This window comes from Bos taurus, chromosome 17 (assembly GCF_002263795.3).
Source record: "Bos taurus isolate L1 Dominette 01449 registration number 42190680 breed Hereford chromosome 17, ARS-UCD2.0, whole genome shotgun sequence".
Taxonomy (NCBI): Eukaryota; Metazoa; Chordata; class Mammalia; order Artiodactyla; family Bovidae; genus Bos; species Bos taurus.
The window spans coordinates 16,134,029-16,145,393 of record NC_037344.1 but is presented as its reverse complement, the minus strand read 5'-3'; the positions used below and the strand labels follow the sequence as shown (position 1 = coordinate 16,145,393).

At 44.1% G+C, this 11,365-nt stretch overlaps 1 protein-coding gene across 5 annotated transcripts in view; it reads left to right on the top strand.

Moving 5' to 3' along the window:
• The first annotated feature begins 751 nt into the window (after window positions 1-751).
• Window positions 752-11,365, top strand: part of IL15 (interleukin 15) — a 95,319-nt gene continuing 84,705 nt past the window's right edge. For 2 of the 5 annotated variants that reach the window (XM_015475375.3, XM_015475376.3), the window contains exon 1: window positions 1,693-1,787. The gene's annotated coding sequence lies outside the window, so the exon portion shown is untranslated. Of the gene's footprint in view, window positions 2,296-11,365 lie in introns of all 5 variants that reach the window. The other 3 variants (XR_009490943.1, XR_009490942.1, XM_005217529.5) reach the window with 3 other exon arrangements.

Genomic DNA, 11,365 nt, shown 5'->3' with positions numbered 1-11,365 from the left:
AAAAATCTCGGAGTTGAATTCCGAGAGCACATTCCTTAAGTCCAACAAAGTTAGCCTAGGTGCCCAACTAACACAGTCAGTTATATAGTACTGTACCATAATAGGTTTATAACACTTTTCACTCAAATAGTACATAACACATGCAAAAAATAAACATTTTAAATCTTATAGTACAGAACCTTGAAAAGTACAGTACCATGTATCAGTACCAACTACATCACTGTTACTTTTACCTTGCTTCCGGAGATTCTGAGCTTGAAATATACTGAGCTACTATACTCTATACAGTGCTGTACAGTAAAGTGCACAAAAGCAGTCACTTGTAGACAATGCACATACATGACAATGTATGCCAGACAAATGAACTAACTCTTATGATTGGATGTGTGAATGCACATTTGCATCTTTGAAAGTTTACAACTTGAAAGTTTGTATGTAGGGGACTTAGCTTTGCCATGGACAAGTCTGATTGGATTTTAAATCACTGGCATTATCATAGGAAAAATCAGTATTACATTGTCTTAAAACAGAAAAGAATAATTGCTTTATTTCTTTAAATATAATTTCCAACTATGGTAAAATTTTGAATGGTTGTAAAAGAGTATTTACATTTTCATCTCATTTTGTTGACAGTGACTACCTAGAGCTCAAACTTTTCATAAAAAGTGAAGTGATTTTATATGGAACTTTAGGTACATTTAATATTTAAATCACTTCTAATATGTTTCTATTTTATTTTTAACATGTTTATGTGAGGCAAAAGAAAGTTAGTTAAATGCTTTACCAAGCTCTGGGGAGCCTTATTTTTCCTATGACATAACTCTGAAAAATTTGGGGAAGCACCCTTCCCTTAGGGATTTTCAGTGATTCACAACGTGTGCAAGATTCTCCAAAGTGCCTCCAAAAAACTGAAACCTCTTCTGCAGGCTTTAAGGCATTAGAATACCTTAGCCTCAAGGAACTTGGTTCTTTCAGCAGTAACACCCTACAATAACAACATTTCACACGGTCCTATTGTAATATGTCACACTGGACTATGCACTAGACTGGGAAAGTGGCCGGCAGACAGGCTCCCTTCAAGTTCATTCACCCTCCGTGCCAACTGCCTTGGACAAAGTAGTCGCCTAGATGTCTTCCTTCCACGGTTTCTTTAGTAGAACTTCAGCTTCCAGTCTACCTACGGGGAGGGTCAAGGTCTGAAGCGGCCGCCCATCCCGACCCAACACGTTTTCCCTCTCCTGCAGACGCCTTGGACCTGCGCCGCACCCAGGTCTCAGTCGCAGCTCAGACAGCCTAGCGTCCCATGGGCCCGTGGATGCGGCAGATGGACTTCGGGTCACCTTCTCGCTCCTTCCCTGCATGTGTCCCAAGAGGGAGGGATAGGCCAAGGCCACGGCCAGCGTCCCAGGAGGCGGGGCAGGAGCGCCTAGCCTGCCTTCCTCCCCTCTGCCCTCCAGGTTCTGCGCCCCCGGGCTTGGCACTGGAGGACACCTCCCAGGGGGCGTGGAGCCAAGACACCTGGGGCACCCGGCAAAGAGCTGCTGCCACCCACCCCTCCCCCAGCCTGCGCTGGGGGTGTTTATCTTGGCCGTTCCTCCTCGCTCTCTTCTCTTTCACTTTTCTTTTCGTTGGGGGTTGGGACTCCTTGGGTTCCAGGCGCCCAGGGAAACCCCAGCTGATTTGTTTGTGGCCGCAGAGGCCCGACGCCCGGGAGGGGAGCCGGGTGACCGCGCCCGCCCCGCTGCACTGCCTGCCGCCCCTGACCCTGCAGCCCGGAGTCGATGGAGGTACAGAGCTTGGCTTCTCCGCTTCGGGAGGGGAGGTGCTGGTGGCTGGAAAGGGCAAGGGAATTTTCCCCGAAAGCCTTCGTCTCGGTCCCCTCCCAGCACTGGCCGGACCCACCCGTCTCCCCGCCGACTAGCTGCCAGCCGGGCCGCCCCGCCCTCTTACGGGGGAAACACTTGACCGCGACTTCGGTTTTCGGTGGCGCTAGGCGCAGAGGTTTTTCCCCTTCTGACCCTTTATTCCTGTCGCGGGCTCTCCACGCCATCCTCCGCTTCCAGCCGAGCACAGACTGCTAGTCCACTTGCGGCTCCCGCGCGGGTCCCCCGCGGCCCCGCGGTGCGCTCCGCTCTTTCTGCGTCGCGGGGTGCTGTGCGCTCCACCTACTCCGCGCCGGGAGGCGGAGAGCAAGGGAAGCGCGCCTGGCCGAGCTGCGGGGTTCGGAGAAAGGGAAGTCCTACCGCACAGAGCACTGAGTTCTGCACCTCATCCAGCTCAGAAAGTTCAAGTAAGGTACTGCAGTTCCCCGCTTCTTCCCTCCCTCCTCCCAAACCTCCCGCCGACCGTTGCCAACTCGCCAACCGGTGCCAACTCCTGTGTGAGCTTGCACGTCTGACTCTGTGTTTGTCAGTCAAATTGCCCTCCTCTTTTTTGATCAGGACACTTATCTGCCTTGGAAGAGGAATTTATAGAATGGCTACCTTTTGACAGTCAGGCCTGGCTTTATATTATTTCCGGAAAATCCGTGCTAGAAACTTCAAAGAAATGCAGGAGACTTGTACTGCTGTGAACTGCTTATTCAAAGGGGCTTTAAATGAAAATGCAGTTAATTTTTCCAAGTGTTGTTGAGATGTTGCAAGCATATACAATGTATTTGAACGTAGCTTATAATGTATTGAATTTAACTTGATTTTCTATGCGTTTAAAAGTTTCTTAACGTCGAAGTATACGTAAAGCAGGGTTAATTTTTAAATGATGCTTAAAATAGGTTCTTAAATAGGGTGAATCAGAAGTTTCAAAACTGGAAGTAAAGTGGTTGTCACTAGCGATTCCCATTATGTTTTTAAAAACTACCGTCTGATGTTATGACACTGGTGATGGCATCTCCTTGTAACTGATAGGCATTCTCATTTTGTCAGTGTGTTTAAAGCGGCTTAGTTGACTTGACTGAATAAACAGATGAGATCTAGGTGGTTACAGCATCCTACTCTGCAGAGGTGGATGTTCTATGATAATGCATCAAGGTACAAGATACATTAAACTCCTGTCATTTTATTGGAAAGCAGTGCAGAGGGCATGATAGCTAAAGAGGGAGCAGGTACAAAGAGACAAACATAAAGATATAGAAAGGAAAGGACTGATGACAAAGCAATAGCCATTTTAGAGTTAAAAAAGTGTGAAAAAAATTAAAATTTTGCTTAATAAAGTTAAGAAGTCTAGAAGACTGTGAAGGTTTGTTCTGGTAGGCAGAAAAGGCACATCCTTGTATTTCTTCCTCGGTTTTCTCCTCTCAGAATTTTGATCATACCCAGAATGGCCTTTCCAGCAGGATTGTCTGCTCTAGGACAGGGTGACAGAGGGGTTAGGTTGGGTGCTGGCCTGGACTTCTGGTAGGCAGAATGTTCACCGTTCTCTGCTGATTTGGAATGGAAACTCCAGAACCTGATTTAAAGCTACAGTTTCTGGAATTAGGAATTTTCCTACAGCTTACTAGGTGGGTTTAAGAAAAACAATTTGATGCTTTTTGTTTTAATCCATGAAATTAATATGTAAATGTCAACAGCTGTATCTCAGGACATAATGTTTGTCAGTGAAATACATGTTTATAAATTTCTTTGGAGGAAGGGGGAAAGCAGTGGTCTAAAGTTTGATAATTGAAAAATTTAAATCCTAGAAGGGTCTCCATCTCAGTTTTTATCAAACCTGGACTTTGGGAAGGCTGTGAATAAAGGGACTTTTTCTGAGGAAAATAGCCATAACTCTAACGATCTTTTTAAATGGATCTTGAACACAAAACAGTTTGAAAAACATTAAAAACTTACAAAACTGCCCTTTCTTCCTGTCTCCCATTGAGTATACTAAGTTCTATTCATTATGTAACAGTTCTTTTGCAGGTTAGTTAGTGATAGTGAAGAGAGTGATAATGCAGAGAGTCCTATTTCAGGTCCACAACTTGAACTATCGGAAATAATATGAATCATAGCTAACACTTGATGACTTCTTATTATGTCCCAGACATTGTTCTAAATATGTGTGTAGTTTTTTTTTTTAATATCATAATAAACTTTTGTGGTAGTAGGGACTGGATTTTATAACTGGGGAAATTGAACCATAGAGTAATTAAATAACTTTCCCCAAGTCACAGAGTGAGAAAGTGGTCGAGATTTAAGAACACCAGTATTTATGAAGGCTATTATTTCCATAGAAATATTTCTCACAATTTGATAGTGACAGCCATAATTTCATTGCAAGGTAGTGTGAGATAATGATGGAACACTGGTTTTATAGTAACACTTATATGGTACTTTCATTCTAACATTATTAATTATATATTTAAAGATTACATTTAGGAGCAAATAGTAGTCACATCACATGGATGTCTATATGAGTTTGGTCCTTGAAGAAAATCTTTTTATGGTTCCTGAATGAAAACATTTGTCCATTTCACCTAGTTTTTGCTGATAGAGCTTGACAAATGGTAGGCAAATGTGGATTGATGTATGTCTGTATCTTGCATTCATCCAAGTGAAAGGCTGGGATTGAGGGAGTCTTCAGAAGACACATAACACAGGGGAGGTGGGTGTGGTCAACTGTATGGGAAGTCTCCTTTTCAGAAGATATTTATGGTCTGAGGGTTGGCAAGAAGCCAGCTTCTTTCTTTAGCTCAATATTAGCTCTTATATTTCTTGATCCAGTGATTACAGATTATTGTGTGAGACTATTGAGTTGAACATTGTTTATATGCTGGCTGGTATCCTATTTTATGGATTGGGTAGAAACATCCCATAGGAAAGTTGAGAGAACATTTGTGAGTTTTGCTAGTAGTATTTACTCCTAATTAATGGTGAATTTTATTAAAATAACTGCAGTCAACTTTGTATGTGTTACTATTTACTAACTTGCTGCATGTTGGGGAATGTTACCCTTTTTTTAAGTTATTCAGTATTAGAATCAGAAATAGGAAATAAAATGCTCTGACCTCAGCTCAGTCCAATGGTAGTATTTGTACACATTCTATATCTGGAGGTAGAGTATGTATACACATATATTTTCCAGTGTTTTATCCCACTGAAAATCTAATGGTGCACGGCAGGTCATTTTTTGGAAGAGCAGAGAACTGTATATGGACCACATGAAAATGAATTAAAAAAAGTCAGAATGCCGATTAGGTGGCCATGTTCTAAGTCGTGTCTTTTCCAAATGCTGAAGGAGAGTGACAGAAAGTGTTTGGTTAAGTAAAGGAACTGAAACTGAAAATGATCCCAGAAGAGGAAAATATGATGACTGTAAGGTTGGGGGTGGGGATTCTAATGATCTTTGTGACATACCAGCCCAGTGACATAGGCAATGAAACCTGCACCACTGAAGTCTCCTTACCGGCTCTTCTGCTCATATGCCTTCTGACACAACTTTGGGAGAGGAAGTACATTGGCCCTTGAATGACAGCAGTTTAAACTGTGAGATCTACTTATATGAGACTTTTTTGGACAGTAAATACCACAGTGCTAGGGTATCCATGGCTGGTTGACTCTGTGATGCAGAACTATGGACACTAAGGAACCGCGGTACCCAGGGCTTGCTGTAGGTTACAGCAGACTCTCCATAGAGCGGAGTGTTGGAGCCCCAACCCTGCATTATTCAAGCGTCATCTGTATCATTTGCACACTTTTAGCACTGACTGCTAACATTTTCAAATTATTTTCTAATTGAACATTTTAGTTAGATATTTAGCCATATATTTTTCCAACTTGTTTGCTCTCCTTACCCCTCCGCGAGCTTCCCAGATGGCACAGTGGTAAAGAATTCGCCTGCCAATGCAGGAGACATAGTTTCCATGGAAAACTGCATGGACAGAGGAGCCTTGCACCCTGCAATTCATGGAGCTGCAGAGTCAGATGCAATTAAGCACACACAGAAATACACCTCAGCACCAAAAAGAAGCATATACTTCGAGATTTCATTTTAAAATAAATATTAATATTTATATTGTGAAAATTATTATTTATGTTATTTTAAGCATAGTTATTAGTACACAACTAACCAAAATAACCCATTCACTTTTGATAAGTAATTATTGCTGCTGCTGCTGCCACTAAGTCGCTTCAGTCGTGTCCTACCCCCTGCAACCCATAGACGGCAGCCCACCAGGCTCCGCCGTCCCTGGGATTCTCCAGTCAAGAACACTGGAGTGGGTTGCCATGTCCTTCTCCAACGCATGAAAGTGAAAAATGAAAGTGAAGGCGCTTAGTCGTGTCCAACTCTTAGCGATCCCATGGACTGCAGCCCTCCAGGCTCCACTGCTTTGACTTAAAAAAGTGTCTCTAATAGCAATTTTCCCCCTTTCCCCTATGTTTGACACCCTGGACAGGCAAGGCACGAAGTAGGATTCTGAGTGGGGGCGAGGTCCACCTTTCTTTTGTAAAATGGGAAAAGCATCGTTATGAAAGAGGAAGAGGGAAAAGAGAACTTGCTAGAAATCTGCTTGCTTCAGGGTCATTTCAGGCATACCATTCATAAAAAGGGGCTCCTATGGAAGTAGTGGATCTGGAAATTCATTTCTTTAGAACTCTCTGTGGTCGTTCAGACCTTGGAAAGTCATGGAGGTTCCCTGACGAGCTCTGATCTAGTTCAGCCTTTTCCCCAACAGCCCCTTCCCATGGTTTCCGGACTGCCAGGGCTCACTGTGCTTCAAAGCAAGTGTGTGTGTGTGTCCACACACATGCGTGAGTGCGCCTTGTGGGGCAGACAATAAAAGAGGGAATCTGGCTGCAATAGAGTCTTCCCAATGATAGGACTGAAGAGTAGGTTCTAGTCAGGCTTAGGCAGCCTTTGTAGCTTCATTTCCAGTCACCTCTTCTGTGCTCCAGACACATTTGCCATACATATGCCTCATCACTCCTTGTCAGCCAAGTGTCCTGCTCACAAAGCCCACCCTCTCTAACTTTGGCTGCCCCTTTCTACTGCCCAGGAAAAATTATTCTTTTCCTCCTATGAATGTATTTGGTGCTGTCTACATTCCTCTATGGGCTTCCCAGGTGGCACTGGTATAAAGAACCTGCCTGCCAGTGCAACAGACATAAGAGATGCAGATTTACTCCATGGGTCAGGAAGATCCCCTAAAGGAGGGCATGGCAACCTACTCCAGTGTTCTTGCCTGGAGAATTCCATGGAAAGCAGAGCCTGGCAGGCTACAGGCTGTAGGGTCGCAAAGAGTTTAACATAATTGAAGCAACTTAGCAGGCACACGAACATTCCCCTGTAATAGCGTTTCTTTCTGTGAATTCATCTTATTATGTGTCTCTACACTTATATTCTGAGTAAAGACAGGACAGTGTGTCCCATGTCCCCAGCCAGGGGTTGGACACGTAGGTGACTTCTATTGACCTCAGTGATCATTGAACAGTTTAACAGCTGGGCAGAGGCAATGCAAAACAGGTAGGAAACAAGCAACTCAGCAAAACACTTTGCTGGAACATTATCATATAGGCAGTATTTTAGGAAAATTAGTGTAGGATAGGCTTTACTGAAGAAAAGAAAGAATTGGAGCTAAGGAAACCAGCCAGAAGTCCATTCAGGGATATGCTCTTGTTCCTATCATCTTCTCAAGGACCTGCCTGTGTCATTCTGCCTGCTAAGTCGCTTCAGTCACGTCCAACTCTTTGGGATCCTTTAGACTGTAGCTCGCCAGGTTCCTCTGTCTGTGGGATTCTCCAGACAAGAATGCTGGAGTGAGTTGCCATGTTCTTCTCCATGGGGTCTTCCCAACCCAGGTCTCCTGCATCTCCTGCATTGGCAGGCAGGTTCATTGTTACTAGTACCACCTGGGAAGCTGAGCTAATGCTAGCAATTCTTCTTTTTTTAAAATTTGTCATCAGTTTTTCTTCTGTCTCTAGTGAGTCTTTCCTTCACCATGCAGCTTTGCTATAATTTTTCCCATTAAAAAGGGAAACCAGAAAGACTCTCTTGATCTCATGTTTCTCTCCAGCTACCACCTGGTTTTTCTGTCCCCGTTTTATAGGACAACCTTGATAGAACAACTCTGGTCCGTATCCAGTGTATCTTTCTCATCCTCTCTTGACCCAGCGAGATGGTCATCCCCACCATCCTGTGAAAAATGCACTTGTCAAAGGTACCAGGAACCCACGAGAAATCCAGTAACCAGAGCTTGGTCTGCTTCCTAGGTGCCACATTAGCAGAACCGGAAGGTTCTTTGTATGGCTTCCAGGGAATCCCCCCTCCTCATTGTCCTTTTTCCTCACCAGCATCAAATTTAGTCTCCTTTGCCACCTCACCTTCTTAACCTCTGAATAAAGGCATCTGAGGGCTCAGTTCATGGCCTTTTCTCTGTCTATGCTCACTCCCTTGGTGATCTTGGTCTCTTGGCTTTCAATACCTTCCTAAATGATGACTCATCAGTGTATGTGTTAGTCATGACCCCTCTCTGAATTCCAGTTATACACAAAAGTCCCTTCACCACCCCCAATCAGATATCTAGTGCTCATCGGATTCTTGTGAAGTGAAAGTCACCCAGTTGTGTCCAACTATTTGGGACCCCATGGACTGTAGCCCGCCAGGCTCCTCTGTCCATGGGATTTCCCAGGCAAGAATACTGGAATAGGCTGCCGTGCCCTTCTCCAGGGGATCTTCCCCACCCAGGGACTGAACCCGAATCTCCTGCATTGCAGGCGGGTTCTTTGCTGTTTGAGCCACCAGATGGTAAAGACCTGGATTCCTGAATTTACCCCCAAAATTGCTACACCCATGACAAGTCCATTCTTGTAATTGCACAGATCACCAATCAACCTATTAACCGTGGAGTATTCCTTTCTTCCCCTTCACACCCTGCCATTTATTCTGCTGAATCACTTAGCTGTGCCTTCAAAACAGATCCCATGTCTGCTGAGTCCAGGTCACTATTATCCTGTCTCGAGATACAGTGGCAAGAATGGGTCCCTCTTTTGCAACGCTTGTCCCTCCCTTCGGCCCTGCCAAAGTTTCAGTTATCTGTTTTTACTTACGTTTTTCTTATCTACAAACAGATGAAAACCACTGCAGTATGTCGTGGCTTAAAAAAGCAATATCATGTTATTTGTCATGATTCCGAGATTTGGGCTACATGCAGCTCCTCTAAGGCTGCCGGGAGTGACGCACCCAGGAAGATTTCCTCATCTTCCTGCCACACACCCAGGTGGATCTAGCACCTGGTGTCTACAGTCTAGCACTGGACTGGCTATGAAATTAAAGGCACCTCCTTTCTTTCTTCCTTTTCCATAAGAAATAGTTCTTATTAGCGGTTGAGCATGCCATTTCTTTAGAGATTTTAGGGATCTAGAGACTTTCTCTGTCCTTCTTTTTGTTTAGCCGGTGGTGCTTTTATGGGGGGTACATTTTTCTTATAAACCTTGGAGGCTTCCCATTTGTCTATTAAGGATCGGTCCATTGGAAAAGACATACCCAGAAAACTCTTGAGACAGGCTGCAGCTGACCTTGACTGTGAGTCAGAATGCTGTAGGGAAAACCTTCAAGGTCTTAGGAAACTGCTTTTCCTCCTGGACAGGGTCTATGAGGTGCCACCTTAAATCTCTTCTAGGTCTTAATGAGACATCTTCCAGCCACATGCTTGATTTAATATTTAACCTCAGGGGACACTGTACTAATAGACCCTGGATTTGATCTTTGTCCTAAGACTGCTTCTTTGAGAATCTTGTGTTGCCTCGAGAGGCAAGAAGGACAGTAATTTTTGTTTTCCAACCTAACAAGTCCTAGTTTGAATGATTTCCTCTAAATACAACTTGAACATTTTAGTTCCTCTTTCTCTTCCTGTAATTAATCCTAGGTCACAGAGTAAAGCCGATTATCACATTCAGAAATTTTCTTAGCCAGGTCCACAAGTTTTTATTAGACACATTTTCTTTTGTTCATACTATTGCAGGCGGTTATGCAGCATGGAATCACCTTCTCTCCAGCTTCTAATAATGATTTCATCATACCCTTTTAGGCTCTAACAGTGAGTATCCTTGCTACATACTCCTCAGGTGTCTACTCCTCACCTGAGCTCATATCAATTTCAGTCAGTTATTAATTACTATGTATTTAACTACCCCCAAATTTAGTAGGGTAAGATAAGAATTATTTTATATGTTTGAAGCTCCAAGTGTAGAAATTTGGACAGGACCCCACGGCAATGGCTTGTCTCTATGTCAGAATGTCTGTGATCTCAGTTGTTATGACTCCAAAGGTCCAGGATTTTCTGAGATTGTACAAGAAATTGGGTCATGTGTGGGGCCTCGGTTCTGCCTGTTGCCTGGTTTCCTTTGTTCTTCTCCACTTCACTTTTTCTACGTGACTAGATTGGACTCATTCACAACATAGCGGTCTCAGGGTTGTCAGACTCCTCACGCAGTACCCAGCTTCTATAAAAGAGGAAGTGGAAACTGCCAAGGCTCGGAAAGCCTAGGTCTGAAATTCCCAGACTGTCCAGTTTGTCTCATTTTATCAGGAAAAGCAAGTCTGGAGGCCATCTCGATTCAAGAGGAGAGGGCATAGACTCAGCCTCCTGCTGGGCTGTATGTTATGCTTGTTCCTAGAAGGAAGATGTTGCTTAGTGGCCACTGTCTTGGAGATCATCTGCCACACGTTGTGATCCTGTTAAAGCCTTGCTCCGGTCATGCCACTCCTCTATTCAGAACTCTCCGTTGCCTTCTCATTTTACTTCAGTAAAAGCCAAATTCTATTATAGTAGTCAGTAAGGCCCTCAGTGATTTGTCCCTCTGTTACCTCATCTTCTCCTCCTCTTTTAGCTCAAGGCTTTGGTAACTCTGACAACCTTTCTTTTTAAAAATCATGTCTTTTCAATGGGAGGATAATTGCTTTACAACATTGTCTTGGTTTCTGCCATCTATCAACATGAATCAGCCATAAGTATGCATATGTCCCCTCCCTCTTGAACCTCATTCCCATCTCTCACCCCATCCCACCCCTCTAGTTTGTCACAGAGCCCCAGTTTGAGCTTCCTGAGTCTTACAGCAAGTGTGGTAATGTGTATGTTTCCACGCTACGCTCTCCATTCGTCCCACCCTCTCCTTCCCCTCCCGTGTCAACAAGTCCGTTTTCTATGCCTGTGTCTCCATTGCTGCCTTGCAAATAGGTTCATCGGTCCCATCTTTCTAGATTCCATATATATGCATTGATATATGGTATTTGTTTCCATTCATTGTGTGTACTGCGCTGTTCTTGTCTCCGGGTCTTTGAACTTGCTATTCTTCTGCCTAGAATGCTTCCTTTCAGGTGTGGCCCACTCCCTTACCTCATGCGGGGCTTGGCTCAAATACCCGCCTTGCTGGGAGGCTTTCCCTGACTGGTG